Below are 13,191 nucleotides of genomic sequence, written 5' to 3' on the forward strand. Positions count from 1 at the left end.
CCTAGGCCTGCCAGATCTCACAAAGACACTTGAACTTTTTGCTTGCGAAAGAAGAGGTATAGCTCTGGGTATCCTGGCCCAATATCTAGGGCCAAGTGGGCGACCTATGGCCTACTTCTCGAAGCGATTAGGTAATGTGAGTCTGGGATGCTCTGGTCGTCCGAGAGCCGTCGCTGCAACTGTGCTACTGATCCAGGAAGCTCGTAAGTTTAACCTGAGGACAAAGGATTACTGTACGTTTCCCATATATGATAACTGTTGTGCTAAAACAGAAAGGGGGGCATTGGTTATCCCCTAGCAGGATGCTGAAATACCAAGTGGTGTTGCTGGAACAAGATGATGTTTACCTAAAAACTACTACCACCGTTAACCCTGTTGCGTTTTCCACAACTGATCAAGTTAAAGGAGAACTGGAACGTGACTGCTTGCAGACAATCGAAAGAGTTTACTCCAGCCGACTGGATCTCTGAGATGTGCCGCTAGAAGAAACGGATTGGGAACTATATGCCGACGGAAGCGGTTCCATCTGTGAAGGAAAACGTTTATCAAGATAGACAATAACTACTGAGGAGGTAATTGCGTTGCCAACTTTGCCTTCGACGATATCTGCCCAAAAGGCTGAATTGATAGCTCTTATTCGAGCTCTGGAACTAAGTCAAGGAAAGCGAGTCAACACTTGGACAGACTCAAAGTATGCTTTTGGAGCAGTACGCGCACATGGAGCGATACGGAGAGAAAGAGGACTGTTACCTGCGCAAGGAACCACCATTCAGCACGCAGAACAAATACTGAAATTGTTAGAAACCATTCAAAAACCAACAGCAGTCACGATAATGCACTGTAAAGCACATCAGTTAGGTAAGACCGGTCCGAACGCAGGTAACCGACTGGCCGATAAAGCTGCTAAAGAGGCTGCGGAAAAAGGCATCCTAGCACTAGTTCCAGAGAAAAGTATAAAGTTGCCTAAAGAAACTCCAATGTATAATGAAAAAGATGAAGAATTAATTATTAGATGGCAGGCTAACAAAATGAAACAGGATAGGCTGTAACACCGACAGGTCAAATAATAGTCCCACTCACAATAATAAGAGAAGTTGCCCGAGCTGAACATCACAAAGTATACTGGGGAACAGAAAGTGAAATATGACAAAGATTGCTTAAACAATTATAAGCGGATGTGAAATTTATATATAAAATTATCCCCGAATCAGTAATACGATCATCTTTGGGATTATTAAAGAAGGAAATTTTTTTAGGAGAATATTAGCAAATTGATTTTATAGAATTGCCTTGAAAAGAAGGATCTATCCTAGTTTTAGTTGATATCTTTACTGGGTGGCCCGAGGCTTTCCCTTGTCGCACCGAGAAAGCAAGGGAAGTAGTCAAAGTCTTGCTCAAAGAGATAATACCAAAATGTGGGGTGCCTGTAAGAATGTCATCTGACAATGGCCCTCATTTTATAGCAAAGATTAGGAGACGAGTTGAGCAAAGTATTATCTATAGATTGAGACTATCACACCCCACATAGACCACAAGCAAGTGGGGGGGGGGGGGGGGGAAGAGAGAGAGAGAATGAACTATACCCTTAAGCAACAGTCGAGTAAAATTTGTCAGGAAACCTCACTCACATGGGTTAGAGCATTACCCATGGCTCTATTAAGAATCAGAGTATAGCCAGAAGAGAAAGCAAATTGAAGTCACTATGAAATATTGTATGAAAGACCATATCAAGAGTCCTATGTTCTGAGTATCTTGAATGCCTTTGGAGATAGGTTTTTAAAAGGTGTTATGATTTCTTTAAGCAATTCTTTTCAGGAACTTTGTCAGTATGTCTCCACAGCTGGACCCTTAGAATTGGACGTAGCAGCGCATCCCTTCCGACCGGGAGATTAGATTGAATATATATAAAATCACGGAGAAGTGGAAAGGACCGTATCGAGTCATTTTAACAACCCTTATAGCAGTAAAGGTCTGGGAGAAGAACCTTGGCTTCATTATTCAAGAATAAAGAAAGCACCAACAAGAAATTGGAAGTCTAAAGAAACTGGCCCTTTAAACCTGAAAATCTATAAGTAAGTTTCACGTTATCTATTTGGGAAAACAGTTGTGTAAAGTTTATACTATTGGGGTTGCTATTAGGAATATTGTCGAGGGCAGTAATCTTTTTGTGTGTGTATAGGGTTTATGTGGGTTTTTTTGAGGGGTTCTAAACATGAGATAAACAAAATGAAACAATTATTGTTTGAGCTATTAATCTTGATGTTAACCGTTTTTGTAATTTGGATTAAAAAAAAAAATAATCTAGTTTTGTAATTGATTCAAAGTTTGGTAAAGACACAAAATTTAACCTCAGTAACAGGCTGCCTTCCGATTCCAAAGTCAGATGAAAATCTAGTTCCGTGGAGAATATTGACATTGAATTTAACCAAAACTTGAGAAAAGATGCAGAACAATGAGAATCATTTTAGCAAATTAAATGGGATGGATTTAAAAGGCAATTATTTTTTTTAAATTTGAAAGAAGGAATTAGAGCGTTGTGAATTATAACATTACCAAACCATCCACCTCGTGGACAAAAGAATTAATTTAATCGCCCTTCGGGAGACACTTGTACGGGCACCCCTTGGGGCTGTCAGTTGCCAAAACCGTAGAGACAAGTGCAAAAAGGAACTTGGCATCATATTTGAAATATAAAACGCTGTTTAGAATTTCCTGGAGTTCCAGGATCCTTGTTAGAGCCACCCAGAGTCGGGACCGTCTATGGAAATTTAGACTGCTTTAGACAACCAGAGAAAAATCACACATCCTCAACAGAGCTGTATGAAAGTTTATACTTGCAGCTCCTCTGACCCCAAAACTCCAAAGACTTTCTCTAGTAGCTAAAGCTCTAAGATGGGGATGTATTTGTAGAAAGTATAATAATATTTTAAATGATCTTTGGTCCCCTCTTAATGACGGAAAAAATTTAGCTTGGAGTTGACTGTATTAAAGGACAGGTGAAAAGTTCAGGGTTAACTGTTTGGGTGACTAGTGATGATAAATGATCCACTCATCTTTTCATGAAGGAGAAAAGCAAATGGTGGACTTTAGACTTAATAACTCTATCCTCTCTCTGGAAGAAATCTCCCTTGTGGCCTCGCTGGTGGACCTGGGTAAATGGAAAAGATGATACCTGGCAATCGCCAAGTCTTAGAACTAAAATAAGATGGGTATTAAAATCTGTATTTTGACCCCAGTTAACACCTCTTCCAAATGAGATGACTCTTGCCATCTTTCATTCAATCGAGGAAGTGCCTGCTGCTTAACTTCCCAGGGGTGTTGAGGAGTTTTGTTCCGGATTTCGGTCCCCCAGCTGCGGGCCGGGGCTGGAGGAGCCGCAGGTGCGGGCAGTGAGGCTGATGGGGACGGCCCCTCCCTGGAAAGGGGGGGCTGCCGGGGGCGGGGCCGGGGCGGGGCCGGTGGGAGCCCAGGCAGGAGCGGAGCGGAGCCGAGCCGAGCCGTGGCCGGGCTGCGGCTGCCCCTCGGGAGAAGGTGAGCAGGGCCGGGCGCCCCTCGGACGGCGAACGTCGGAGGCGGGGGTGTCCCGGGGGAGGTGGGGGCCGCCTGTGCCGAAGGCCGGGGGCGGGGGGGGAGCTGGGGGCTCACAGGGGGGCTGGGAGCACGTGCGCGCGGGGAGGAGGGGGGGGGGGCGGCTGGGAGCACGTGCGCGTGGGGGGGGGGTGCTCACCGGGCCCCGTGGCGGGGCTGCGCAGTCGCCCGGCGGGTCCCGGGGAAAGCCCCGAGGAGGACGGCGGGGTCCGTGTCGCACGCACGGAGCGGCGGCGGCGGCGGGCGCTGCCCGAAGCTGGAGCCGGGCGGGGGGGGGCCGCGCCGTGCCGGGGCGGCGGCGGCGGGCGCTGCCCGAAGCTGGAGCCGGGCGGGGGGGGGCCGCGCCGTGCCGGGGCGGCGGCGGCGGGCGCTGCCCGAAGCTGGAGCCGGGCGGGGGGGGGCCGCGCCGTGCCGGGGCGGCGGCGGCGGGCGCTGCCCGAAGCTGGAGCCGGGCGGGGGGGGGCCGCGCCGTGCCGGGGCGGCGGCGGCGGGCGCTGCCCGAAGCTGGAGCCGGGCGGGGGGGGGCCGCGCCGTGCCGGGGCGGCGGCGGCGGGCGCTGCCCGAAGCTGGAGCCGGGCGGGGGGGGGCCGCGCCGTGCCGGGGCGGCGGCGGCGGGCGCTGCCCGAAGCTGGAGCCGGGCGGGGGGGGGCCGCGCCGCGCCGTGCCGGGGCGGCGGCGGCGGGCGCTGCCCGAAGCTGGAGCCGGGCGGGGGGGGGGCCGCGCCGTGCCGGGGCGGCGGCGGCGGGCGCTGCCCGAAGCTGGAGCCGGGCGGGGGGGGGCCGCGCCGTGCCGGGGCGGCGGCGGCGGGCGCTGCCCGAAGCTGGAGCCGGGCGGGGGGGGGCCGCGCCGTGCCGGGGCGGCGGCGGCGGGCGCTGCCCGAAGCTGGAGCCGGGCGGGGCGGGGCCGCGCCGTGCCGCGGCGGCGGCGGGAGCGCGCTGGAGCCGCCCGGACCGGCCCTGGGGGCTCGGCGGGGACTGCGGCTGCGCCGGCGTGGGGGTGGGCGGAAACGGAAGCGGCGTCCCCTCGGGGTCAGGCAGCAGGGCGGGCTGCCTCCCGGGGCATGCCGGGAGCTGTAGTTTTCGCGGACTCGGCGGCCGGGCAGCAGCGCGGCTCTCGGGCGCGGCGTAGTCCTCGCTGCCGCCGCGGCCCCCGGAGTCCGACCAGGTCAGACTCGGGAGCGTTGCCGGTTTCGCGTGGTTTTCCGCGGGCTTCCCGCCGCGCCCGCTCCCCGACCAGCCGTGCGGACGCGCCTCCCAGGCGCATGCGCCGTCCTGCGCGTGGGGCAGCCCGGCGTTCGCTCGCCGGCTCCGGCCCCTCCGGCGCATGCGCGGTGTCCGGGAGCAGCGTGGCGGCGGCGGGCGGTCGCCGAGACCGCGGGTGAGGCGAGCGATCCCCTCCGGCGGGGGCCGGGGCGGTGGCGGGGGGGTGCCTCCTGCCCGCCGGCCGCCCGGGGCTGGCGGGACGGGAAGCTGCGAAGCGGCCGCCGCGGCAGGCTCCCGGTCCGCCGGAGGCGAGCCGGGCCAGGGCAGCGCCGGGCGGTTCCCCGAGAGCCGATAGAAGGGAAGAGGGGACGGAGGCGGGCACCCCCCAGGCGCGGCCAGCGGGCGCCTCCCCGAGTCGCCGGAGCTCCCCCGGCGCCTTCCCCCGGCCCCGCTCGGCCCGTGCGGCTGCCCGCAGCTCCAGCCCCTCCCCTGAAGCCCGTGCTGTAGCCGCAGGCAGCCCCCGAGCCCTGTCGTGAGGGCAGCAAGCTGGCCCTCCGATGTTCTCGAGTCTCCCTGAACGTGGGTGCCGTTAGCAGCGGCGCGGGGAACGAGCGGCGTCTGCGGAAGCCCCTGCGGAAGGAGGGGCTCCGGCCAGGGTCGAGCTACGGTAATAACGGTCACTGCTGCCTCTTTCCCTCTCCCAGAGGCCACGCTGTGAGTGCGGTTGTTCGCTCGTCCCCGGGGATGCCGTTGACTGCGGCAGCCTCAGGCTCGCGTGGGCTGTCTCTGCCTGGCCTCCCTCTCCTCGCGGCACGGGAGCACAGAGGGACAGGCGGAGCGCTTGCTGGCTGTGGACGGGAGCTGCTGAAGCTGGAGAGGCCACAGAAAGGTAGAGAAGAAGAAACGGAAGGCCGGCCGGCAGCTGCGTCCCGCTGCGGGCAAGAGAGAGCTTGCCTCTCTGGGTGTGGGGGGATCCCTCCTCGTAGTCCACAGCAGGTCAGACCGCCGGGGTCTGTATGCATGACCAGCAGCGCGGTACGGCCACGTAGTGAGCGAGCGAGCGAGGCTACGTGTCTAGGGGGCCTCATCTCGTAAGAGCAGCGAGGCGCTCGCGTGTTCCGTTATGTGGAGGACAGCCAGGCGACTGGAGTTACAGAAGAGGAAGGCAGGAGAGAAGGAGAAAGAAGCATCTGAGCTGGCAAGGCCTCCTGGCAGCTCCAAGAGCGAGAGCTGTGGTGAGTGCTGGGCCCTCGGGGCCCTGTCGCTCCTCTTGTGCGTCCCGGTCGCTCCCTCCCTCCCCCTCGCTTTCTCATGCTGCTGTGACATTTGGTTTTGTTTTTTTTTTTTTTAATTTTGCTTCCCTGTACCTCTCCTCTTCTGTCTATTCTCTTGTCCTACTCCCTCTTCCTCCCCCCCCGCCCCTCCCCGTCTTTGTCCTGCAGCCAGTTGCTGTTTTTTCCTTTTCCATCTCCTTGTCCTAATCTGCATCCGCCTCTTTCCCCGCCTCCCAATTTCTCTGGCCTGTTCTCTGGCGTTCTTTTCCTCTCTGTGCCTCTATGTGCTGCTCTGTGTCCCTGCCTTCCTATCTCTCTTCTTCCTACTTTCTGTTTCTCTCTCTCTCCCTTTGTCTTGCTCGCTGTTGCTGTTTATTTTTGTCATTCTGGATCTCACTGGCCCCGTCCTCCTTCCTGGTCATCTCTTACTCTCTGTGACCCTTTGTGCTGCTTCCTGCCCCTTTTTTATTCACCCTCCCTCTCTCTGCAGGGCTCCTGATACCTCGCTTTCTAATTCCCCACCGCCCCGTGCTTCTCACGGTCTTTCTCTTTCTCGCTCGCTCTCTCTCGTTGTCATCGTTCTTGTCTGTCGCTCTGTCTTGCTTCCTGTCCCGTCGTTCCTCGCTGTATCCCTTTGTCCTGCTCCCTGCTCGTATTCGTATTCCTCTCTGTCCTGAGGACCGTCCCAGTTTTTGATCTCCGTCCTGCCGCTGTCCTGATTTTTCCTTCTCTGCCATGTTCCCTGTCCCTCTTTCTGTCTCTTTTCCTCTGTCCTTGCTGCTTATTTCTCCATCTCTGTCCAGACCCCTGTCCCTTCCCCCCCCCGCCCCGCCTTGCTGTCCCTCTGCCTTGCTTTCTTTCACTACCTTCTCTGTCTGTCTTTCTCTGCCCCGTTCCCTCTCCCGCCCTTTCTAACGGTGTCCCCCTGTCCAGCTAGCTGTCGCTGCTTTCTTTTTTCTGTTCCTCAGTATTTTTTTCTTTTTTCCGTATCTCTCTCCCACTGCCCATCGCAGTTGGGTTTTTTTCCCCTCCGATGCTGGCCTGCTCTTTGTCCCTTTTGGCTGTCTCCTCTCTGTCCTTCTGTCATGCTCCCTGTGTCTATTTAATCCCTTCATCTCTGTCCTGCAGCCCGTCGCTAATTTTTTTCCCTCTTCCGTCCCTTTGTCCTGCTCCCCGTCCTTGTCTCTTTCCCTTGGTTCTGCCTCCTGTCCTTTTTTCCTTTCTTGCTCCATCTCTCTGTCCTGCTCCCTATCCCTCCCGCGCTCTCTCTGTTTCTGTGTCCTTCTCCTTGCCTTTCCCCACGTTGTCTGTCTTGTTGTCCCTTCTTTGGTTTTCTTGTTTTCTGGGTGGCTGGGCCCGGCTACCCGCGGGGGTGCTTCGGCTGGGAGGTTTGGGGTGGGGGGCCTGGCCGTGCCGGTGATGGCGGGGAAATAAAGCCTGAAACGGCAATCGAGAAGCGACGCCCTGCCTGTGCTGGGGCTGCCCTGCAGAGGCGTGGGGCCGGGCCCTCTGCAGGTCCCGAGCACTCCCCGAAACTGCGCGTGGGGCCCCGGGGGTGCAGGGCTGTGGGGTGGCTACGCTCGGCGTCGCCCGTGGGCACTGCAGGGTCAGAAATGGAGAACAAGTTTTCTGTTCCTGGGGCTTGACAACAGGCTCGCGTGGCTGATTTGGGGGCTCGGAAACAGACCGAGCTGCGCGGCTTTGGGCCCAGAAACAGAGGTCCGGCCCTGCGTGTTTGGGCCTTGAGAACAGGCTCAGCAGCCGGGTTTTTTGGCTCCCAAATGGGCCCCGAGTCAGGTGGTGTGGGGGCCAAAAGCGGGAGCCGGCTTGGCTGGTTTTGCAGGCGGGTGGGAGGGTGTTGGGGGCTGCGGGGGGAAGCGGGGGGCGGGCAGGGTGCGTGGTCCCTCCCCGTAGATGGGGGTCTGGTTGTGTCGGACGCCGAAGTTCGGGAGGCCGGCACGCAGCCGGCCGAGCTCAACATCTGCGATGGTCTGGGGGGGGGGGAAAGGCGCTTTTCAGACCCCACGTGCCCTCTTTGAGTCCAGCTCTTCTTTCTGCGCTGCTCAGAATAGTTATTAAGTAATTAATCGCCCAAACTTAACGAATATTTACTTGGCGTGTAACTCTGATGTTTAATCCTAATGCTCCAGTTCTGACAGCAGTTGATACGCAACCTTATGGAAAGCCCAGACCGTTGCACGTAGCTGGAGCTTGTAAGGAGAAGCAGCTGAAATCAGCCGGAGCTTCAGTGCGGAGCTGGGGCTTCAACGAGCCAGAACTGTAGCAAGCGGGAGCTGGAACGAGGCGGGGTGTCCGCTGTCTGGAGCGTGCATTAGCCAGAGGCGAAAGTACCTGCGGCTGTAACCGAGCAGGGGGCGCGATTAGCTGGAGCGTCTTTTCGCTGGAGCGTCCGTCGGCCGGACTGCGCTCCCAGCACGGCGGAAGAGCGGCCGGGCGCGGGCAGGGCTGTCCGCAACAAGCAGCTCCGAGCAGCAGGGAGGTGAGTTGTCCTTCTGCCAGCGGGGAGCCCGGCCTCTTCCCTCGGGCATGCAATCCACGCCACGCTCCTGTCTCTGCGTGGAGGGTCTCTCCCGGTCCATTCCCACGGGCAGAAGCGAGGTGGGGGTCCCCCGGCTCTCCCGGGGCAGCCTCCCCTGCGAGGGGGCGCGGGTGAGGTGTCGTCGTCCCCTCGGTACCTGGCAAAGGGGAGAGAAACCGGCTGGCGGGAGCTCCTGGGGTGCAGAGCCCTTCCGGCAGAATCCTCCCCTGTCTTTTCACCGTTGGCTGGGTGTGACAAGCAGGTTCATTTCTTTGTCTCCTCCTCTCCCAGCGTCGCCTTCCGCGTCACACGAAGAAAATCCTGCCCGGTTAATTCCGCTTGCTGCTCAGGTAATCGCACGTATCGGGCTGGGGGAGCGGAGAGAAACACTTGCGAGTTCGAGGGCACTACAGATGCTCCACGTTAAACCCACAGAGAAGGCAAATTTGCTGCTAGTGCCGAAAAGCTGATGGAAAAATTGCCGTTAACAGATCGTGCCCTGTTCCTGAACTGGTCCCGTGATGTGTTTTTGGTTCAGGTGAAAGAATGAAATTTCCTGTCTGGTAAATTCAGAGCTGCCTGTTAGCTTCTTTAGGGGGTCGAGTGTTTCTCTTCTCTCTGTTCATACTGATTTTATGGGCAAGTTGGAAATAGCCTTTTACTTTTTTATGTATAACTGAATTTTTAGGAATATGTGGTGTCCCTGTAGTTCGTTTTTGAGCACCTAGATGCCAGTAGAAATGTAATGAGTGAAACATGATGGGAACTGGTACTTGATTTTTATTTGTTTGGTTTTTTTTTTTTTCCCTTCCCCATTAAGAGTGTTGATGGCACGTTGTCCCGTGGGACAATCCCCATTCCGTTCAGCGGAGTCTTCAGTCTAGGACTTTTAAGTGAAAAAGTTTGTCCTTCCAAAAAGGGACTAGTCATTCCTAGGACCGAGGCACAGCCTTGCAAGGAGAGTCGCTTAAGTACGTGATCGGAATGAAAGCCAACTTTCAGTTGATGTTGCTGCTGTTGGTCTTTGCTTTCATTGATTTCTCCACCACTCCCTCGTGGTTGGGAGCTCTGAATCGTAATGTTTTTCAGTCTCTAACACATTTCCACCCCCACCCCTCAAAAAAAGGAGAGGCAGTGTCTGAAAGTTAATTAGTTTCCTCACAAATGCGTGGGTAAATAAAATTTGAGTTATGATGATTAAAACCATAGAAATGACACCAGTCTTGCAGATCTGGACTATTTCTGAACAGGCATTCATCACACGCAAAAGTCGTCAGGGTACGGATCACCTGCGCTTCATGCTCTGACAAGACAAAATGCTGAGGCAGGGATGAGCTCTGAAAGAAGAAGGGGGGGGGGGGGAAGGGAAAGAAGGATACAGGGTCACGGTTTTGTTTTGTTGTTGTTTGTTCTTCGAGAGTGCAATATTGACTGGTGCCAGCCTGCAGAGCTCTTCTGCTGCCTGACCTCTCCTTCTCTTTCATGGCTGTAATTGTCGTTTGGATAATTGTAGAAGAGCAAGTAAGTTATTTGCCTCTGTGAATGTGCTGGTAATACCAGGGAGGCAAATGCTTGAACCAGTAGTGAATAACTGGGCTACGAGTAGAATTTCTGAAGGAAGAACAGCAGCAGCAACAGGAAGCAAATAGCAAGTGACCAAAAACTTGGCGTGTGTCAAACGCATCAAAGCTTTCTTGCCGAATGTTGTTTGGCAATATGTTCCAAATGGCTTTTTTTGGTAAACGTAAATTTTCAGGAAGTTCAGGGCTGCGTGTGGCAAAACGTGTCCCTCTGCGTACGCGTCCTGCTACGTAAATAGCGTGGGTCAGTGGCAAGTCCAGCGGCAGGGCTGCTGTTCCCTGCTCTCGACGTTGCCGTAGTAGTGTTGCGGTATTTAGACCTTAACGGACGGGCTGAGGAACGGAAGGAGAATGCCCGTTTTCTGTAAGGGCTCAGAATGCCGACCCTTTTCTCTGCCTGCCGCTCCCCTGTGCGTGAGATGAAGCTGTTTTATTTTTCTCCCTTGTTCCTGGTCTAAATATTTCTGGAGCTGTTGCTGCTGTGGGTTTGCAATTGGTGTTACTGCGTTTTTGTAGCGTTCTGGCGATGGGTCGTTTCTACTGTGGCGAAGCGTCGAGATACGGTTTTCGGTTTAAAGCGTCCGAAACTACGTTCACCGGAACCGGTAACTCGCGGCGTAGGGGAAACCGATCTGGCGCGTGCAGCTGTGCTCGCAGGGATGCTCGGTGGCTCCTCATCAAAACGGCAGGGTGTGTGCGTGGACATCCGTAGGGTTGCGCTCTGGGTCCGAGAGCGTTAACGTATTTTTGCTGTTGGAAGATGGAATGGAGCGTGTGCCTGTTAAATCTCAGGGCGGTCAAAAGCTAGGAGGGACCCTGAGCGGGTTTGGTGGCACAACTGCGGTTTTAAAAGATCTTGCCCGTTTGGAGCAACGGCCTGGAAAAAATGATTCCTTTTTTGCAACGAGGCAGTTCACAAGGACAGATGTGTTGCTGTGCTCTTTAGCAAAGATACTCAACTTGGGACGTATAGGGTGATGAAGCCTCGGCTGTACTAAGGCTTGAGAAAATGTCGGTAGGTCTCTATGTCTGTCACCTGCGTGTATCTAGGAAAGTGAGTTCTAGTGAAAGTGAAGTTGCCAGTGAGTCAAAAAAGAAAGGAAAAAAAAAAAGGCACAGTCGTCTGAAAAATGCAAAAGCTCTAGTGGCCCGTGTCAACAACCGTACCGAAGATGACGCAAAAGTAGTTTTTCCTCCACTGAGTCGTACTGTCTTCACAAACCTTCACAAAAAAAAAGGCAGCTTTGGATTCCTACCCAGCTTTGTGCTAATGTTTTTTTTTCTTCTCTCAGCTGGATGTCAGCTGGCACCGTTTTGCCATGGTTGCCATGGCAAGATTCCGTAGCGGCCTGCATTTGAAGAATATTTTTTATTTGAAGAATAAAATAAAGAGGATCCAGCCAGCAGCTCTATACAGGAGATAACCTGCCTCTCCAGGTGAGGATGGATCCTTCTTAGTGTAGTCCTCAGCACATCCGATCACCAGTGTGCATGGCAGGGTCTGTATGCGTAACCAAAACCACAGTGCAGTCATGTAGTGTGTGTGTGCATGTGAGGCTGTGTTTCTAGGAAGCCTCATATTGTAAGAGCTGTAAGGCACCAATCTATTCTCTTAGGTGGATGACAGTCAAGTGACTGCAGCTACAGAGGAGGAAGGGAGAGGGAGAGAGACACAGACAGGTGTGAACTGTCAGATTCTCTCGGCAGCTCCAAGAGCAGGAGGTACAGTGAGTCCTGAACCCCTGGGGCTGTGTCACCCCTCTTCTGCATCCCAGTCCCTCCCTGCCCCCACCTTCTCTTTCTCTCACTGCTTTATTTTTTTTGTTTTTTCTTCCTGTTCCTCTCCCTTTCTTGTTCTCTAAGTTCCCCTCTTTCTCTGTTGTTCTGCCTCTCTGTTTTCTTTTTCTCTCTGCACTTCTGACCTGTCCCATTGATATAGAGAACAAACTGCTAATTGCTTTATGATTGTTTCTCTGTAACCTTACATACCAAAGACTGGTGTTCGTCAAGGATTAAGCCTGTCAGAGACTGGTATTTGGGAGTGATGAGCAAGAAGGAACCATGAACAATCACAAAACTTAATTAAATGTTTGATGTATTTACGATCTTGTTAAGAAGGCACAAGTAGAGACCTTGCTTGAATAGATAGGGCCAGAAAAGATAAGAACTCCTGCCTTTGTTCTCATCCTTGTAGATAATTTAGCTTAAACTAACCATATGATTTTACACCACTGAGAACTTCGATAATAAGAGCACTAACGAGCACTGATGTATCAAAATATGTAAAAGACCATACTGCGCAGTGTGGGATAATTAGAAGAATAGATACATAGTGAACGAGAGACACAATGGGGCTGTTCAATCTGAGCCAGAGGCACCCCCAAGCAGCAGGCCTCATGGACGCATCGAAGGCTAACTGTTGCTACAAAGTTTGATGAAACAGGCACAAAAAGCTAAGCAAGATGGGCCTACGTGACCGAAAGCAAAATCACTTGAGGAGGGTCAAATAGCGGACAAGTGAGGAAGACTATGGAAGACCACCGGAGGACTCCTGAAGACCACCAGAGACCTTCAATGCGCCTGCGTAAAAGACATTTGCATATGCTAATAGTTTCCCGGAAAACTAATGAATATGTATAACATTTCTTGGAAATCTAATGAATATGTATGTAGAACATGTACTTAACCTGCACAATTAGGCCCGACGGCGCGCACGACTTTGGTGGGACTAGCCCCCGTGCTGCCCAGTGCTGAATAAACATACCTACTTTACAATATCACCGATTGTGGAGTCTGTTTTCCGCATGTCACCATCCCTCTTTTTTTATCCTCTGTCTCTGCCCTGCAGCCCATCACTACTTTGTCTTTCTCCATTTATCCGTCTGTCTTCTTATGCCAATCTTGTTAATTCCTCCCTGTCTGCCCTTTAGCCCTTCACAATCCCCGCCGCTCTCACCTGTCTGATGCTGTGTCTCTATTTTTCAATTCCTTTCTCTGCCCTGTATTCT

The 13,191-nt window shown here is 54.0% G+C and overlaps 1 long non-coding RNA gene across 1 annotated transcript; it reads left to right on the forward strand.

Moving 5' to 3' along the window:
* Positions 1 to 8,904: 8,904 nt before the first annotated feature.
* On the forward strand, positions 8,905 to 12,945 carry LOC142039604 (uncharacterized). The gene is made up of 3 exons (XR_012652980.1): positions 8,905 to 8,953; positions 11,476 to 11,620; positions 11,800 to 12,945. It is a non-coding gene; the product is annotated as an uncharacterized LOC142039604 (long non-coding RNA).
* The last annotated feature ends 246 nt before the right edge of the window (positions 12,946 to 13,191 follow it).

Source organism: Buteo buteo, chromosome 14 (assembly GCF_964188355.1).
Source record: "Buteo buteo chromosome 14, bButBut1.hap1.1, whole genome shotgun sequence".
Taxonomy (NCBI): Eukaryota; Metazoa; Chordata; class Aves; order Accipitriformes; family Accipitridae; genus Buteo; species Buteo buteo.